The 18,355-nt window shown below is 40.5% G+C and overlaps 1 long non-coding RNA gene and 1 pseudogene across 2 annotated transcripts in view; one reads left to right on the forward strand and one right to left on the reverse strand.

The window, feature by feature from the left end:
* Window positions 1–18,355, forward strand: part of LOC103351253 (uncharacterized) — a 219,647-nt gene that overhangs the window by 52,256 nt on the left and 149,036 nt on the right. The window lies entirely within an intron of this gene.
* LOC127484093 (U4 spliceosomal RNA) lies at window positions 9,447–9,577 on the reverse strand (annotated as a pseudogene).

An 18,355-nucleotide genomic window follows, 5' to 3' on the forward strand; every position in this document is an offset into this window, starting at 1 on the left:
TCTTTTTTTGAGAACTGTCTATTGAAATCCTTTGCCCATTTCTCTCTTGGAACTAAACTGAGTCATCATGGTGAGAGTGGGCATCCTTGTCTGATTCAATAGCTCACTGAAAATGCTTCCAGCTTTTCCCCATTTAATATGATGCTGGCTATGGGTTTATTGTATATTACCATGATTGTGCTGAGATACGTTCCTTCTGTACCCAATTTTTAAAGTTTTTTTTTGTTGTGTTTTATCAAATGCTTTCTCTGCATCTACTGAGATAAACATATGGTGGTTTTTTTTGGTAAAATAAATTATTTTTTGAAGATTTATTTATTTTTTTGAAAGGCAGAGTTACAGAGAGAGTTACTCCCTGTTTCTCTTCTTCTTTTTTTTTTTGTCTGAGATATTTTAGAAGGCTTGTCTTGTATAGTGAGTATTCTTTCTTCTGCCTTACCAAGTCTTTTAAGTCTTTCCACATATGTTTTTTTTTTGACATACAGAACACTTCATTTCCAATATTTCTGTGCTTTTTTTTTTAATATCTCTGTCTCCTTGTAGAATTTCTCATCTGTGTCATGTACCAGTTTCCTTATTTCATTTAACTTTTTCTTTGCATTTTTGAGTAACTTTACAATCATTCTTTGGAATTCCTTTCAGGCAGTCCGTCAATCTCCCCTTCTTCAAGACCAATATTAATGTTCTATTGTGTTCCTTTTGGGGAGTTCTAGTCCCTTCCTTGTTCATGTTTCTTTTGTTTCTATGTTGATCTTTTAAAAATATTTTATTTATTTATTTGAGAGGTAGAGTTATAGACAGTGAGAGAGAGAGAGAGACAGAGAGAAAGGTCTTCCTTCCATTGGTTCACTCCCCAAATGGCCTCAACAGCCAGAGCTGCGCCGATCTGAAGCCAGGCACCAGGTGCCTCCTCCTGGTCTCCACATGAGTGCAGGGGCTCAAGCTCTTGGGCCATCTTCTACTGCTTTCCCAGGCCATAGCAGAGAGATGGATTGGAAGAGGAGCAGCCGGGACTAGAACCGGTGCCCATGTGGGATGCCAGCGTCATAAGTGGAGGATTAACCTGCTGCAACATGGCGCCAGCCCCCTGTATGTTGATTTTTGTGTACCTGGGTAATTACTTGTTTCTACCTCCTTTATGGGTCGTGTGTGTGTGTGTGTGTGTGTGTTTATTGAAGGCTTTATTCTTAGAAATGTGTCTCTGTGGCTCAGTGGAGTGCCTAAGGCTTATTCTGGAGTTCCATGGGTATGTACTGAGTGGGGCCAGGGAGGTCTGGCCACTGTTTGTAGGTGGAACAAGAGTCCTGTGTGACACTCAGGTTGGGCATGGTGCAACTCCTCTGGCTACAGTAGTGGGAGGGGGATATTAGAGCAAGCTAGTGTATTCAATCCTTCTCTGTGTCAGGGAGAACCTACTGATTCACAGCCTAGAGTGAGCTCACAGGGCCTGTGCACCCCACCTGGGTTTGCCTACAACATAAAGAACTGACCCTCTATGCAGTGTGTCCCAGACCCCTCCACAAAAATCTGTCTTGAGCACAGAGAGAGCTCGGAGTTCCTGCAGCCAGCCAGCGCAGGTGCACAGGAATGTAGCCACAACCCCTGACCCTCTCAGCTCCATTGCCTGTGCCCAGAACTCCCACTGTCACAGGGTTCAGGGGCTCCACTGTCTGTCCTATGACCTGCTGCATCCCTGGCAGGAGCTGTCTGCTGTTCCCACCTCAGTAAATCGAATCTGGTACTTTTAGGGGGAAGAGAGGAAAAGTAACATGGTGTCTCTTCATGGAAAAAAGTAAATCAGACCCTTGCTAGCTCCCCACACTGGACTCAGACCCAGTGGAGACCATGGAATTCTTCATCAGTCAAAGTGCCAGTGATGAGGGCCACAGCATCCTCCTCACTTTGTCCTGGGAAGATGACGCTTCCCAACTTGGAGTGAGTTGTGTAGATGCACAAGTGGCTATCAGTGACGTGTCTGTCCTCTTTCCTCACTGCTCCATAGAGTATGTGTTCTGTTCTTTCCATTCTTCACTGAAAATTTCTTTCGGTCAGTCCCCTTGGAACATGATTTTTCCTTTGTTTTTCTGGTATCTTTTCGTGGCTTAGATCAGTGCAGCTTCTCACTATACAGCCAGCTTGGATTACTGTTCCCTTTACCCCACACACTTACGATTTTCACTAAAGTCTTGTTTTATTTTGTTTTCATTAAATCTGTGTGATTTTTGACTTGATATTTTTCTGTATAATTAGATCTTTCTCATTCAATAAAATTTTCTTCTTTTATAAAAGCTTTGATTTTTCCATCTGTTCTGTATGTCTTCTTGTGGTTAGATTGCCTTTGTCAATTTTCCTCTCCATTTTCTTCACTCTTGTTGATTTTATCTCATTGTCCTTTTGCTTTCCACTCATAGAGAACTTTTTAGTCCTGCCTTCTATATCATTGATTTTACTTTTGCTGACTTAATTCTCATTTTTAGTATTTCTGTGTCAATTTTAAAACTAATTATAATTTTATTTCTCTTTATTTAAAATCTTCTATTTTTCATGCAAATTTAGAAATATTTTTCCATGCCTCCTAACCTTCATAAATTTAATTTTAATAGATTGTCTTCACATTTGTGTCACTTTTGTATCTTATTTCAAAGATATCAAACATTCCTGAATTTCCTTGGGAATATTAAGCAGGTACCACTTAAGAGTTGATTGAGTTATTTGTAGTTATTTCCAAAACTTAGATCTTTATAATATTTTATATTATTACTATTATTATTACTATTGTTTTAAGGGTAATAATTTTAAGATAAGAAGCTATCCAAAATTTGGATTTGCCTCCAAAAGAGTATTAGTGAAGTCTCCTTGTATTCCATCACTATTTTCTAGATAATATTTTGGGTTCTTCTTTCATATCTTAAGCTGAGTTTCTGACTGATAGAAGTTTATATCACCAATTCAGTGATTTAATATCTTTAAAAAAGTGAGAAGAAAGTCTAAATCATGTATTGTGCCAAGATGTGTGTGACTTCTCTCTATTCAATGACACCTGCCATTTCAAGGGCCACCACTTAATACCTAAATTTGTGTGTCTTCCACTTCAGTTATAGGTGGAGCCATGTTTGCGTTCTTTTGGATACTAAAGCTTCTAGCACTAGGGAGAGCTTGAGCCCTGAATGAAAAGCTCTGCCTCTAAGTTTCTGTTCCAAAAAGTCTGCTCTTTCTTTGCCCTTTGCTGCTTTTGAAAAGCTATTGATTGGTGATAATAAAGGGAGTCCCACTTGGAGATTTTTTAACCTATCCTATGACTTAGGTCACCATATTATTAATCATTTAAATTAGAATAATTATGAGAATGAAAGAGATTAATTATAATTAAGCTAGCACAATTGATACAAATTGAGATTGTCTTAGCCAGCAGGAGCGTGTGGTCACCCTACCTATTACCTGTCATTCTTTACAGTAACTACCCCTTCAAATAAGGGAACATTAGTAAGGCTCTAGGAAGTTTAATACTTATTATTATTTTTTTTTTTTGACAGGCAGAGTTAGACAGTGAGAGAGAGAGACAGAGAGAAAAAGGTCTTCCTTCAATTGGTTCACACCCCAAATGGCTGCTACCGCCGGCGCGCTGTGCTGATCTGAAGCCAGGAGCCAGGCGCTTCCTCCTGGTCTCCCATGTGGGTGTAGGGCCCAAGCACTTGGGCCATCGTCGACTGCCCTCCCGGGCCACAGCAGAGAGCTGGACTGGAAGAGGAGCAACCAGGGACACAACCTGGCGCCCCAACCAGGACTAGAACCTGGGGTACTGGCGTCGCAGGTGGAGGATTAGCCAAGTGAGTCACAGCGCCGGCCAGTTTAATACTTATTAATCTAATAGCTTCTAATGAAAATAATGATAGTATTTACTGTTATGATAATATTTTCCAGGGTCTGGAAGGAAAATTTGTATCTCCGTATAGATTTTGAATCCTTTTTTTCTTAATTTCCTGGGAACCTTCTAGCCCTTATCCCCAACTTTTGAGAATCACTGACATTCTTGGAGGATAGTGGAGACAGAAGCCACTGTTTTTTCTCTTCCCTGAATCTTTTCCTTCTCCTATCTCCCTTCTGCAATGATGTCCTTTAGTCACTACATATCTATCTCTTTTTTCCTCAGATAGGTAACAAACTCTATGAGAGGAAAGATCATAGCTTCTAATTTGAATTCCCAATTCCCCTCACCATCTACCACAAGATAAGCTTTTCTTGAAATGTGTTTTAAATCCCAAGTGACATAGGAGACTTAGATTGAATTTACAGCTCCTAGCTTCAGCCTGGCTTAGACCCAATCATTAAGTTATTTGGGAGTGAACCAGCAGATGAAAGCTCTCTTTCTGCCTGTCAAATAAATAAATAAAATTCAATAGGTGGATATAGGTTTTCTAAGAACAAAACATGTTGAATCTTTATCATCTGAGTTGTCATTACAACTTAATTTCTGATCAAATATTGCTGTTTTTAATTTGAAAATTAAAAAAAAATTTTTTATTTGAAAGTCTGAGTTGAGGAGGCAGAGAGAGAGAGGGAGAGACAGAGAGAGAGAGAGAGAGAGAGAGAGAGAGGCACGAGGAGAGTGAGATCAGTCTTCCACCTGCTAGTTCACTCCCCAAATGGCTACAATGGCCAAGACTGGGCCAGGCCAAAGCCAGGAGCAGGAGCAAGGAGCTTTATCTGTGTGTCCCACATGGGTGTAGGGATCCAAATATTTGGGCCATCTTCTGCTTTTCCCAGGCCATTAGCAGGGAGCTGGATGAGAAGTGGAGCAGCCAGCACTCGAACCGACATCCATATAGGATGCTGGCATCACAGGCAGAAGCTTTACCCACTATGACACAACACTGGCCTCTAATTCAAATTTTAATTCCATATTTCACCTCAAGAAGTAGATCAAACAATTGGCATTGGTTACAAAATTTTCTCTTAGCTAATGTGAAATTCTAAGTGTTTTAAGTTAGATCCTAAATCTGAATAATGTATTTGTGATGACATAATTTTATAAAAATGGAAATCAGTCTTGAATAGCTGAACTACAGGCTAAGAAAAGTCATTAGTAATTATTGGATCATATAACTTGGTGAATACCTAGGTCTCTGTTCCATTCCTTCTGTTTTTAAATTGTGCAGTTACTGGTTAGTTCAAATATAGCCTACTTCAAAAGAAAGTTTAAATTTTTTAGCTTTTTCCTTATGCTCATCCTTAGAAATAGAATGTGGAAAGCAGAATTAGAAAAGACTTATCCTAATTAAACATAAGCCTTGACCTTTCTAATAGACTTAAGAAATCACAAACCTACCAAAAAATCCAGAACCCTTAGTTTAACACACCTTTTATTCAGACTTAAAGCATTAAGTTTCATCTCCATTTTGTGTCAGATAAAGGGATCAAACTGTTCTGATTTTGTGTTCTTACATTTCTTAGCTAGAAGATAGGAGAATAACAAAAAAAATTGCCACTTTTCCTATAAATTCCTTGAAAGCAGTACATAGATCTTAGACATCTTGATATCCTTTTTACCACTTAGCACAAAGCACCAAGCACAATTCCATGCTTACTATAAATTTGTTAACTTGAAATGAATTTTAATTATTCATTTAAATTATTCATTGTAGCAGACTTGGGACATTGTATTTGTAGGAACTTTGCAGAAGCTTCTCATCCTAAGAACGTTCTTATTTCAGGTTCAGCTCATACTTAGCTTTCACTTTTTCAGAAAATCACATTTAATTTTTAAAAATTTATTTGAAAGGGAGAGAGAGGATTAGGGAGAAAAGAAGGAAAGAGAAGAGAGGAGAAGAGTATGGTGGAAAGAAATAGAGGGCAGGAGGGATGGGGAGGGAAGGGGGGAGGAGGGATGGGAGAAGAGGAGAGAGAGAATCTCCCATCTGCTTATTCACTATGCCCATAATAGCCATGGTTGTGCCGGACCGAAGCCACGAGCCAGCAGCTAAGAACTCCCATCTGGGTATCCCACATAGGTGACAGGGGCCCACGTATTTGGGCCATCATCTGCTGACTACCAGGACATTAGCAAGAAGCCAGATCCGAAGCAGAGGATTCGATCCCAGGCTCTCTGATATGGAATGCTTGCATTCCAAGTGTTGACTTAACCTGCTGTGCCACAACGCCCACCCACATTTAATTTTAGCATGTCCTCTAGTGAAAACTAAATAACCTGATCACTCTGAATTGCATGACTTTTGTCTTTAATATATCTTTTTAACTATATTTTCTGGATTTGGCTTTCTGAAATGATATATTGGTGATGAAATATCTTCAGGATTTTGTTCAGCTAACACTTCTGCCACAAATTTCTCACTTTCAACTGTTAACTGGTGTGGGCCTTTCTGATCCCTTTATGTGAAATATATTCAGTAAATTACCAGTGAAAGAACTTGAAAAATAGTATCTTCAAATCCTAATGATTCATTGTTTGGTAGAGTTCATTTTGTAAAGATCTTAAAATTGCACTTCCATGAAAAAGTAGCATTGACTTAGTTCATTCTGTGGTCTGGGACGGAGTAGTTGCCATGTAGAATAAAAGTGTGTGGATTTCTAGACTAGCCTTTCCAGAGAGAGGGAAAAGGAGCAGCTATGAAGTTTGGTCAGAGCAGCCATAGTCCAAGTTTTGGATTAAACTGGATTTCCTGGACACTTGAAAGCAATTTTTTTTTTTCTGAACATGGTGTAAGCTATGCAGTTACTCAAATATATTAATCTAAAATCTCTCCTTCAGAGAACATTGCACAATAAAGCGGCAAAACAATTGTGTACAGATGTTGCACTTCTGTCCTTAGACAGTTTTGCTGGATGTTTAAAGATCCCTGTATAAGGCCGGCGCCGTGGCTCAATAGGCTAATCCTCCACCTTGCGGCGCCGGCACACCGGGTTCTAGTCCCAGTCGGGGCGCCAGATTCTGTCCCGGTTGCCCCTCTTCCAGGCCAGCCCTCTGCTATGGCCCGGGAGTGCAGTGGAGGATGGCCCAAGTGCTTGGGCTCTGCACCCCATGGGAGACCAGGAGAAGCACCTGGCTCCTGGCTTCGGATAAGCGTGATGTGCCAGCCACAGCGCGGCGGCCATTGGAGGGTGAACCAATGGCAAAGAAAGGAAGACCTTTCTCTCCCTCTCTCACTGTCCACTCTGCCTGTCAAAAAAAAAAAAAAAAAAAAAAAAAAAGATCCCTGTATAAATGAAGGTTAAATATTATTATGACTACATAAAGACAGAGATATTATTTCTGCATTGCATTTTACCTCAAATACATTTTCAAGAATATATGGTAAGGAAAGGAAAACAGGTTTCACAACTGAAAGCATGACTCTAAATGTGACATCTCTGAGCTTTTAGGCACGTCTTAATATCCATGAGTCCTTCTCTCCTATCTGCTGGAAGAATCAATGACATTGGAAAAATGAGATAATGTATGGTTAAGAAATGTTAAACCTGTGTTTATGCAGATAGTTGTGCTTATTGTCTTGCTGTCATTATTGTATTCTTTCTTAGATTTGAAACCTCCTATCCCCCCCATTATTTTTGATTTTATTTATTGCTGTTCTAACTCAGCAACAAGCTCAAGAAAAAGTTATTTATGTGACAGATTATGAAGTCTTTGCAGTTTGAAACTCTTTCAACCCTAAAGTACAAATAGTAACAGCTGTGTGAACGAAATATGCCCAGGATTGGGTTCTTGCACCCTGTCCAAGCCACATTTCGCTGCTTTTCTCACAGTATTCTGTAAGACTGCATAAATGACCCCTGGTGAGGTTCTCCTTGAGGCCCATCAGATCTGGAGCATGAAGGGTATAACTCTGGATTTGGGCTTTGTGCCCACTTTTCTTTGTTTCTCTACAAATTCAGTAACTGAGAGTTTTTAATAAAAGAAACCAGGGTCTTCACATATCTGCTTTCCAGAGATGACCCTCTAGGGAAAAGCCATTTATAAGCTATACCGACCATGGAATTTGGGGAAAGGTGGTTCTAGACTGCATTTCTACAAGTTACTGACATGTGGGAGCCTGGTTCCAACTCTTTTTGCTTTGTTTACTTAATTGGCTTGGACTCCTCCCATTTCAGCCTCTAGAGTATTCTGTGTTTTCACCTATTTAGAAATGATTGTCATATTTTAAACAAATATTCCCATTCCACTATGAAAACTACTTCTTTGATCTGAAGAGGTAAGGCTGAATTTGTTGTGGCATAGTTATTAAAACTGTGAAATTGCTAATAATTTTCAGCTCATGGTCAACTTATTCATACGTGGTCCTTTCCCACATATTGCATAGGAGGCACTCAGTGGATGTTTGTTAGATGTGTACATGGATGTGCAAGTTAGGAATTGAGTTGATTTCTGTGTTTTGGGGAGATTGGCTGCTATTTTATGCATTTTCTTTCACCAGAAGCTTCTCCCCAAATAGCCTCTGTGTTTTCTTTACTCATGTTTACCCCGCTCACGTATTCATCACCCCAGTGCCCTGTCCCATGTAGTTCACCCAGTAGAAGTGATTTCAGTCTGGCTCTCAGAGGTGGGGTCCAACAGAGCACTGTTTGCATGCATTCTGAAGATGGAAATGATTACTCATAAAAGATGTAAGAAGGATTATGTCAGGAATTCTCTCCAGATCTGCATATTTAGCAGGCCATCCTGTTTTCTATTACAAAATCACATTATGTTCTGCAGCTCTTCTCTGGCTGTTTGGTGTTGGTCATGGATTTGTAAGAGATTGGGGTCAAAGTCAGCAGTGTTTACAAACAAAAGAGGAATGTCAGCAAGACATGGCCAAATCCAAATATGTTTATGGCTCTCTGTGTGGCTAGTCACTTGACCTATAAACTGAGAGCATGATATCTGGCTATGCAGGATGTTCCCTAACTCAGAGCTTTAAATAGTGTCACCAAATCAAGTCATTCATCTGCATTTCAACTACTGGCAAGCCTTCCTTTCCTGATGCTAGAGTGTCTGCCTGGTATATTTTTCTATGAACTAAAATTTAAAGAGAACCACAGGAGTCCAAAAGCTTCTATGAGTTCTTGATGAATTAGGATCCTGGAGATAACTGTAAGCCATTTCAACAGGGCTGGCAAAGTTTTCATGCAATTTCAATATTATTCAGAAGCAGATCTTAATAATTTGGTTTCCTTTATGAGGGTACCATGCTCAGCTAGACCTCACTATTGAGTTTCTTTTCCTCCTTTTTGGGTAAGGTGACCTTCTCTTGGGGATGTTCTATGGTAATTGCTAGTTTGTCACTTGGAGCATGTTCAGAGGCCATAAGACAGAGTGGTGGTGTTCTTGCTCTGAGTGAGGGTTGGAGTTGAGTGTCTTGCTTTATGTCTTGTAATTAACCCAAGACTAGTTTGGAGATGAGTTTGTGGTCTTGCGGGGGCTTATGGATTTGTGATCAAATGTACTTTCAAAGGAGCAGGATGCCCTTTAGAACAATTTTATTGAGACCACTTCTCCACTTTCTGATCTGAATATTCTTTCAATTAGCAATAATCACACCTCGGATAAACCTCATTGGATATGATACTGCCACTGCACAAAGCTTGATCTGAATATTCTTTAGGAATCTGGAAGGGGTGCCTGAGAAGGACTCCTAGTTACATTGCATGCTTCCTGCCTCTCTTTCAAAAAAGAATAAAGTGCAATAGTTTTGGCATTACAGAACCTAGTTTAGAGTAACATGACTGTAACTCAAACTTGATAGCACCACTAAAGCATTAAGCTAAGATTCCCATTGGGCAGAGGGCTGACATAGATGTGACTCTGGACAAAATGTTTTTGGAGCAATTCATATCCTTAAAGGGATCCTGAGACCTGTGTCCAAGGTGGGGCCTAACTTTTATGTCTTGGAACTTGGGAATGAGTGTCCCACAGCTGGAAGCATGTGGTTGAATCAACTGATTCACCTCAAGATACTTCCTTAAATGTTGTGTTAGTGTTCTCTGTTAGCTACTTAAACCTATTTCTGACTTTTTCCCACAACTGCCACTAATGGGAAATCAGAGGGAGAGAAGCAAAGAGCCTGAGATGAAATGGGCTCATAGCAGCTGTATCCTGGCTTAGGGTGCATTCAGTCCAAAGGCTGTAGCAGTTATAGTCCACTTTTCTCCATGTGGATTTCTGTATCACTTTGAGTTAAGCCAAAAGGAAAAAAAAATCAAAGAATGAAATAAAATGACTGCGTGCAGAAGTTTCCGATTTGGGGAAGGAAGAGACCAGATCAGCATGTGCTTCAGCAGGTCATTTCTGGACAGGCAGAGATGTGATAAGATCCAAGTCAAGGAGATCATCCAGAGTGCATCAGGGACTTAGGAAACAGGCTTATTTTATGGGGTCTTTGAGAGGGAACCTGTGGAGAAAGGATTAGTGAGACTTCAGGAGTAGGGAGGAGAGTTACTACAGTATGATTTCACTCTGCAGAGTTCACATTTCTCTGCCCCTTCTGTTTCGAAAGGATTGCATAATGTTTGATGGCTTTCCCCTCTCAGGAGTGCCTTGTGGGAGCAGGACCCTTCCAAATGTCTTCCCTTTGCAGCAGCAGGTGAAGTTGAGGTAGTTCACCCTGGAGCAAGGGATTCTTTTATTCTTTTTTTTTTTTTTTGAAAACTTTTATTTAATAAATATAAATTTCATAGGTACACCTTTAGGATTATAGCGGTTCTTCCCCCCATACCCGACCTCCCACTCCCACTCCTGTCCCACTTCCTGCTCCTTCTCCTATCCCATTCTTCATTAAGATTCGTTTTTAATTATCTTTATGTACAGAAGACCAACTCTGTTCTTAAAGATTTTAACTTTGTACCCACACAGACGCACAAAGTATAAAGTACTGTTTGAAGACAAGTTTTACATTAATTGTCATAGTACAACTAATCAAGGACAGAGGTCCTACATGGGGAGCAAGTACATAGTGACCCCTGACAATTGATGCTCTTATTTATGACATCAGTGATCACCTGAGGCTCTTGTCATGAGCTACCAAGGCCATGGAAGCCTTTTGAGTCCACAGACTCTGTCAGTATTTAGACTGGGTCATAAGCAAAGTGGAAGTTCTCTCCTCCCTTAAAAAAAAAAAGGTACCTCCTTCTTTGATGGCCCCTTCTTTCCACTGGGATCTCACTCACAGAGATCCTTCATGTAGGTCATTTTTTGCTGCAGTTTCTTGGCTTTCTATGCCTGAAATACTCTCATGGGCTTTTTAGCCAGATTTGAGTGCCTTAAGGGCTGATTCTGAGGCCAGAGTGCTGTTTAAGGCATTTGTCATTCTATGAGTCTGCTGTGTGTCCTGCTTCCCATGTTGGATCATTCTTTCCTTTTTAATTCTATCTATTGTTATTAGCAGACACTTGATCTTATTTATGTGATCCCTTTGACACTTATTCCTATTCCTATCTATATGATCAGTTACACACTTAAAATGATCACTTAACTAGTAAGATGGTGTTAGTACCACCCAGCTTAATGGGATTTGGAATCCTATGGAAAGTTTTTAGCTTTACTCTTAGGGGTAAGTATGTGGGGAAGTGTGCCAAGCTGTATATCTCACTTCCTCTCTTTTTTCCACTCTTGTTTTTTACTGGGATCAATTTTCAATTCATTTATTTTTATTTTTTAATTTATTTTTAAAGATTTATTTTATTTGAAAAACAGAGTTACAGAGCAAGGTAGAGCCAGATAGAGAGAAAGATCTTCCATCTGATGGTTTGCTTCCCAAATGACTGCAATGGCCAGAGCTGAGCTGATCCAAAGTGAGGAGCCAGGAGCTTCTTCCAGGTCTCCCACGTAGGTGCAGGGGCCCAAAGACTTGGGCCATCCTCCACTGCTTTCCCAGGCCATAGTAGAGAGCTGGATCGGAAGTGGAGCAGTCGGAACTCGAACTGGCTCCCATATGAGATGCCGGCACTGCAGACAGTGGCTTTAACCCGCTGCGCCACAGCACTGGCCCCTCAATTGAATTTAAACACCTATTAATAATCCTGTGTTGAGTTCAACCAATGGTATTAAGTAGAAAAAGAAAATAGGATATTAAAAATAATAATAATAATAATAATAAGCTGTTCCTTGACATTCAGGACAAGGGCTGATCAAGTCATTGTTTCTCATAGTGTCCATTTCACTTCAGCAGGTTTCCTTTTAGGTACTTTGTTAGTTGTCACAGTTTAGGGAGAACATGATATTTATCCCTTTGAAACTGGCTTATTTCATTAAGTATGATGTTTCCAGATTCCTCCATTTTGTTGCAAATGACTGGATTTCATTTTTTTTATCACTGTGTAGTATTCTATAGAGTATATATCCCATAATTTCTTTATCCAGTCTTCCATTGATGGGCGTTCAGGTTGATTCCATGTCTTTTATTCTTGACTCAAAAGACTTGAGAGGCAATATTTTAATATAAAAATGGGTGGAAATGCCAACAAGGTTTTCTCTGAAGACTTGGTAGAGCTGGCCACAGATACTGGAAAGTCCACTCAGTGAGGACTTTGGTGATGGGTCTTACCTGAGAATTGTATGTATGCAGCTGGATTCTGGGAGCAAGGCATGAATGGGAAATAGGACACGGACAGAATGTTGTTAAAGCCACTGCAGAGTCATACATTTAGGTTTTACGTTGGTTATTTTTAATGGTTTGGGGCTTTGAAAAATGTTGAGTATTTGTAAATACTATTTTTGAATTCTAACATTTTTAAAAGCCATTTTTATTGTAGTATATACTGGATCCTGAAAGCATCTGTATTATATTTCAGGTACCTGAAATAACTGTGGGGGGTGAAGCTTGCACCCTGAAATCCTCAAGAAGCTATATTTGAAAAATTTTCACATCCTAGTTATTACAACTAATTTTCCCATCAAATCCTGGAAGCCTGCTTTGAACCTCTCTAACACTCTGAAGGCAGAAATGCATTTTAACTCATTCCCGTTGGTGCTAATCTGCTTAGTGATTTATGAGGACTTTAAAGGTTTAATTCTCTGTCTGTCAGGAGTCTTCCCTGGTAGTGAGTTGACAGTTTAAATTAGTGTTTAGACATGGCTTTCATAATGTCAGTTTTGTTTTGTCTCACAGCGTTTTGGAATTCCTTCTGTTGTACCTCAAGTGACTCATGGCAATAAATGACTCTCCATCTCTTTTGTTCTTCATCAGGGAAGAATGGAATGAACCACACAGTGTTTGTGAAAGAGCAAGCTTAATTAGTTTTCAGCTGTAGCCAGAGATGCTTGTCTTGTCTCTTTGGCATATAAATGTGGGACATGATGCTTGCAGGTGAATACTGGTTTCCTAAAAAGCCTCCTTTGGTTTCCTTCCAGAAAATGAAGGGCAATTGGAGCAGAAACATTTTAAAGGCTTCCTCTCAAACAAGCAAGGGAGAGAACCTAGCTAGTTTTCGAGAGTGGCACGGTAAATGTGCCTCTTTCAGGCTTTGGGATGGCCTTTGGAATTGAATGAGGGAGCACCAGACGCAGGAATGACTTCTGGAAGGGGTTTTCCTGCTCTTTGCAGACCAGAGCTGAGACACACCCTTTCCTGCTGAGCTGTCAACTGTGAGTTTTGAATATAAGAGTAAACCCCAGATCCTTGGGAATCCAAATTTGTTTACTCTTAGCAACATTTGGCTTCCTAAGGAAAATGGTGAAAGAAAGTATAAAATTCCATTAAAAAAAAAAAACTCAAGTATTCTTGGACATCAAATAGCTCTTATAACACAGTCTTTTGATGAGTTCTGTGTAAATGAATCAGAAACATATGGATAGTGTTTATGCTCAAGTGCACATGCGTTTAAAGATTTTGAGGAGAAATTAGTTTAGTGAGCCATGTTTGGGTCATTTCCAGCCTCCAAGAACTTGGAAAATCACTCCTCACAACTCAATATGTGGAAGAAATGGTTGAGCACCCCTTGACTGAAAAATGGGCATGCTTAGCAGCCCATGCTGTGTTGTGTATCATAAACACAGTAGCAGGGGGCACAGATCTTGGGACAGCTCCAAGCCAGAAAGGATTGGAGCTACTGATGTGGTAAAAGTTTCTGTATTTCATTACCAGCTGTCAGTACCTGTGCAAGAAAGTCCTACACTTGGAAAGCATGGCCCACCAACCTCCTAGGATTAGTACAGTCATTGGACACGTGTAGATCACATTTGGTACTTAGGCTGCTGGAACCCATTGGCTATGGACCTCTTACGGATTCCACCAAGCTTTCCTGTTGCTTTGAAGACAGTAGAAATTGCCAGTCATGTTAGAGATATGGAAACTGGCCACATATCTATGCTGTGGTTACACCGAAGAAATATATATGAAATGTGAAAAAAAACCCAACACTTCTATTGATATACTATTATCCTGAGTCTTCAGTGTTTCTCATTGCTAGCTGAACCAAAAAAAGTAGTGGGATTTTATTTCCCTAACAACCTGAATGTATATAATTGTTTATTGAAGACGAAGAAGGAACACAAGGATAGAACCTATTATAACTTTTAAAAATTTTTGTACCAATCTCATGGTTCTAGATTATTACATTGGTAGTTTTTATAGTGGTGAAATGGTGGCTGTGAGAGGTTAGTAAGCTTTCTCAGGTCCCTTGATGTCTAGTCACAAACACAGAGTGGCAACAATAGTGTTCTGTTGTTGTGAACTGCTTGCTAAAAATGTACTGCTACATAAAATTTCTACTGTGGTTCATGAAATTATTTTTGCTTTTTTATATCTGAAAATGTTTTGGAACCATTGTCAAAAAAGTATCTTTCTTCCACATTGCATGTTAAATACTGCTTTCTTTGTTTCTCTCTCTCCTCACTCCTTGCTCAGACCTTTGTCTGGAGTGGAAGAAACAGGTAGTGGATAGTAATAGCTTTGCTTTTATTCACAGGCTTTATTCTTCTATTCTCAACACACACCTGGTATAAACATAGCTTTATAGTAGACTGCTAATTCCTTCACTTGCTGCTGTGCCCTCAGCTCAGTGTGTGATTTTGGGGTTGTAGGCAGCTCCTATGTGTCAGTGTCTCCACCTGTAAAGTAAGGATAATAAAAACATTGACGTGTAAAGCACTCAGAAAGCCTCATGAAAGACACAAAGTCACATTATTATATGCTCATGAAGCCTATGGCTCATGGTCTCATTGCCCTAGAGATATTTATGGAATTTTCATCTCTTACTATCCTTTTATACTTTAATAGTTTGATCTTTGTGAGACATCTGCCTTTTGGTACTGAAGGGGTTGGGTGTAGCATAGAGAACAGTGGCACCTCTGGGAGGCAGGAAGGAGAGTAGAAGAAATCATGAGCTCTCTGAGGATACCACATTTCTAAGAGGTTTACAAATAAAAAGGGTGGGGCTTGCATCCCATATGGCCACTGGTTCATGTCCTGGCTGCTCCATTTCCCATTCAGCACCCTGCTGATGTACTTTAGAAAGCAGTTGAGGATGGCCCAAATCCTTGGGCTGCTCCACCCACATGGGAGACCCAGAAGAAACTTCTGGCTCCTGGTTTCAGCTTGGTGCAGTCCCAGCTGTTGTGGCCAGGAGTAAAACAGCAGATGGAAGATACCCTTTTGTTTCTCTCTTTCTCTTTCTCTCTCTCTCTCTCTCTCTCTCTCTGGTTCATGATATATCCTGGAAGATAAGATCTTCATCAGAACAGAGGCCTGCTAAAATACAGATGTTAGTTGTATTCTTTCATCACCTTGCATCTGTCCTTCTCAGTGTAGACAGTTTGCCCAATGTTCTTGGAACTGAAACAAGATAGATGTTGGAGTCACCAAATCCCGTCCCTGCCAAACTGACGTATAGCCAACTCCAGCTCCAAATCAATCAGGCAAAGAGCATCCAGACCCTAACTACAAAAGGCCCAGTACTGCCCTGTTAGGGATTTCCCCACCTGTGTGCATCCCCAGAATAGCCCAACACTACCAACGTGTGACCTCATTGGGGTGGCATTAGTGGCTAACACTGCCATTTTGAGGATATCGTATGCAAAACACAAAACAAAACAGACAAAAACACCCCGTGCCTGTATAGAACACCAAGCCAGGTACAAACTGATATATGTGCCAAGGAAGACAAGCCAAAACTCTGGACCAGGTGCAGATGCTAGTGCCCTGTCCCACGGAGAAACCCCTCCCCCCACCTGATAACACCTGTTCAGCTCCCATCAGTGAGCCATTAAGTGGGAAGCATTTCTGCTGTGCTGTCTTTATTGTTTTTATACATACCACCCCTAATAAACCTTATGTGGGTTGCACATTGGCATCTTGTAAATTTCTCTTTGCAAGTGAGCCAAAGAACCTGGACTCAGTCACAGGACCACAAAAGCAACACTGAACATGGCCACTGCTCTCGTTTTCCTGCCTTTGTCTTGCACTAAGCTATTACTCTAGGTAATGTGGAACAAATAACTACAGACTATCACTTTGAAAGGGGCCAAACTTATTTCCTGATCTGGGCTCCTCTACATCACAAACACACATACCTAGAAAGATTCATCGCACTGTGATGGGAGACTCTGAGCACCACGTGAACGAGAATGTGAGAGAAGCAGGTTGAGTGCTTCCTACCCAACCCACCTCCTTTGAAGGTGGACATGGTGTCCATTTCTCCTGTAAGTCTCCATCACCTGGCACTATTTAAGTGCTTCATGAATTGGAATCAAGTCAGCGAAATCTTGACTGAGAGAGCAGGTATCAAACCAGGACAAACAGAAAAGAAAGTCTGGCCAACCAGCAGCTCCCTTCCATGAGAGAGCTGGGCTTCCAGCAGTGAGACTTCAGTCTTCAATGAGATATCACCATCCCATGTAAGAAGAATTACCACCCTAGTTCATTGTGCTCTGAGGTCACTGTCCCTTATTTGTGAATATTAAGGGAAATGTTAATGCAAAAAGCCATTTAACTTAATTTTATTTTTTAATGCCATCCAAAAAAACAAAACAAACCCCAAAAAAGTGTCTCTCTCTTTTCAAGCCATATGCTGTGGTGAGAAAAAGGGCCCTCCGCTGGGCTTCTGCACACAAGTCAGCCCTAAGGGAGTTACTTTCTCCTCCATGAAATAAGGCCTAAAGTGCGTCCCAACTCTCAACTTCTATGTTGTTGTGTTGGTTTGGTAAAAATAATAATTTGTTTCATAGTAATTTCTACAACCTAATTTCACTAACATGGAAGGTGTGCATCACACTTGCTGTAACTTTTGCTTTTTAAAATTTTTAAAAGATTTATTTATTTTTTATTTGAAAGAGTTACACAGAGAGAGGAGGAGAGGCAGAGAGAGAGTGGTGTTCCATTTGCTGGTTCACTCCCTAATTGGCCATAACAGTCAGATCCGAAGCCAGGAGCCGGGAGCGTCCTCTGGGTCTCCCACTTGGGTGCAGGGGCCCAAGGACTTGGGCCATCTTCTACTGCTTTCCCAGGCCATAGCAGAGAGCTGGATTGGAAGTGGAGCAGCAGGGACTAGAAACAGTGCCCAAATGGGATGCCGGCACTTCATGCGGCGGCTTTGCCCGCTACACCACAGCGCCAGCCCTACTTTTTGCTTTCTAAATGCCATATATGTGTTTCCAGTGTGGATGGCCATAATCATAGGAGCAAGTAACTGTACCAGAATTACTAGCATCCAAATTATTACTTTATACTCTGATATGAATTTCTACATATTCACATGTTCAATTATTTCTACATTTAAGCCAAAGAAAAGCAATATTTTTGATATTGTGCTATGAACATTTTTAAGCACACAGAGTGCTAAAAAAGAATTCAGATGTTAAAAAGGCATTTTCTTGTTCTGAACAACTTGCAATTTCAGCATCTTTTAAAAAACTTCTATTTCAAAATAATTTTATATTTATAAAAAAAATTGTGAAATAATACCTGTAGCCCTTACCCAGCTTCCCTTATTGTTAACATCTTATATTTATATGATGTATTTGTCATAATCTGTTCATTTCAGCATCTTAAGGAATAAGACTGAAATACTAAGAGTTCAACTGCCCTCTATTTTGGTCTTTTAAGATTTGTTTATTTATTTTTATTTGAAACACGGAGTTATAGACTGAGAAGAGGGGATGAGAGGGAGAGGGAGAGGGAAGGAGGGAGAGAGGGAGGGAGGGAGGGAGGGAGGGAGGGAGGTAGAAAAGGAGAAAGGAAGAATCTTCCATCTATTGGTTTACTCCCCAAATAGCTGCAGTGGCCAGGACTTGGCCAGGCCGAAGCCTGGAGACAGGAGCTTCTTCCGGGTTTCCTACATGGGTGCAGGGTCTCAAGCACTTGGGCCATCTTCCGCTGCTTTCCCAGGCACATTAGCACGGAACTGTATTGGAAGTGGAGCAGCTAGGTCT

Source organism: Oryctolagus cuniculus, chromosome 12 (genome assembly GCF_964237555.1).
Source record: "Oryctolagus cuniculus chromosome 12, mOryCun1.1, whole genome shotgun sequence".
NCBI lineage: Eukaryota > Metazoa > Chordata > Mammalia > Lagomorpha > Leporidae > Oryctolagus > Oryctolagus cuniculus.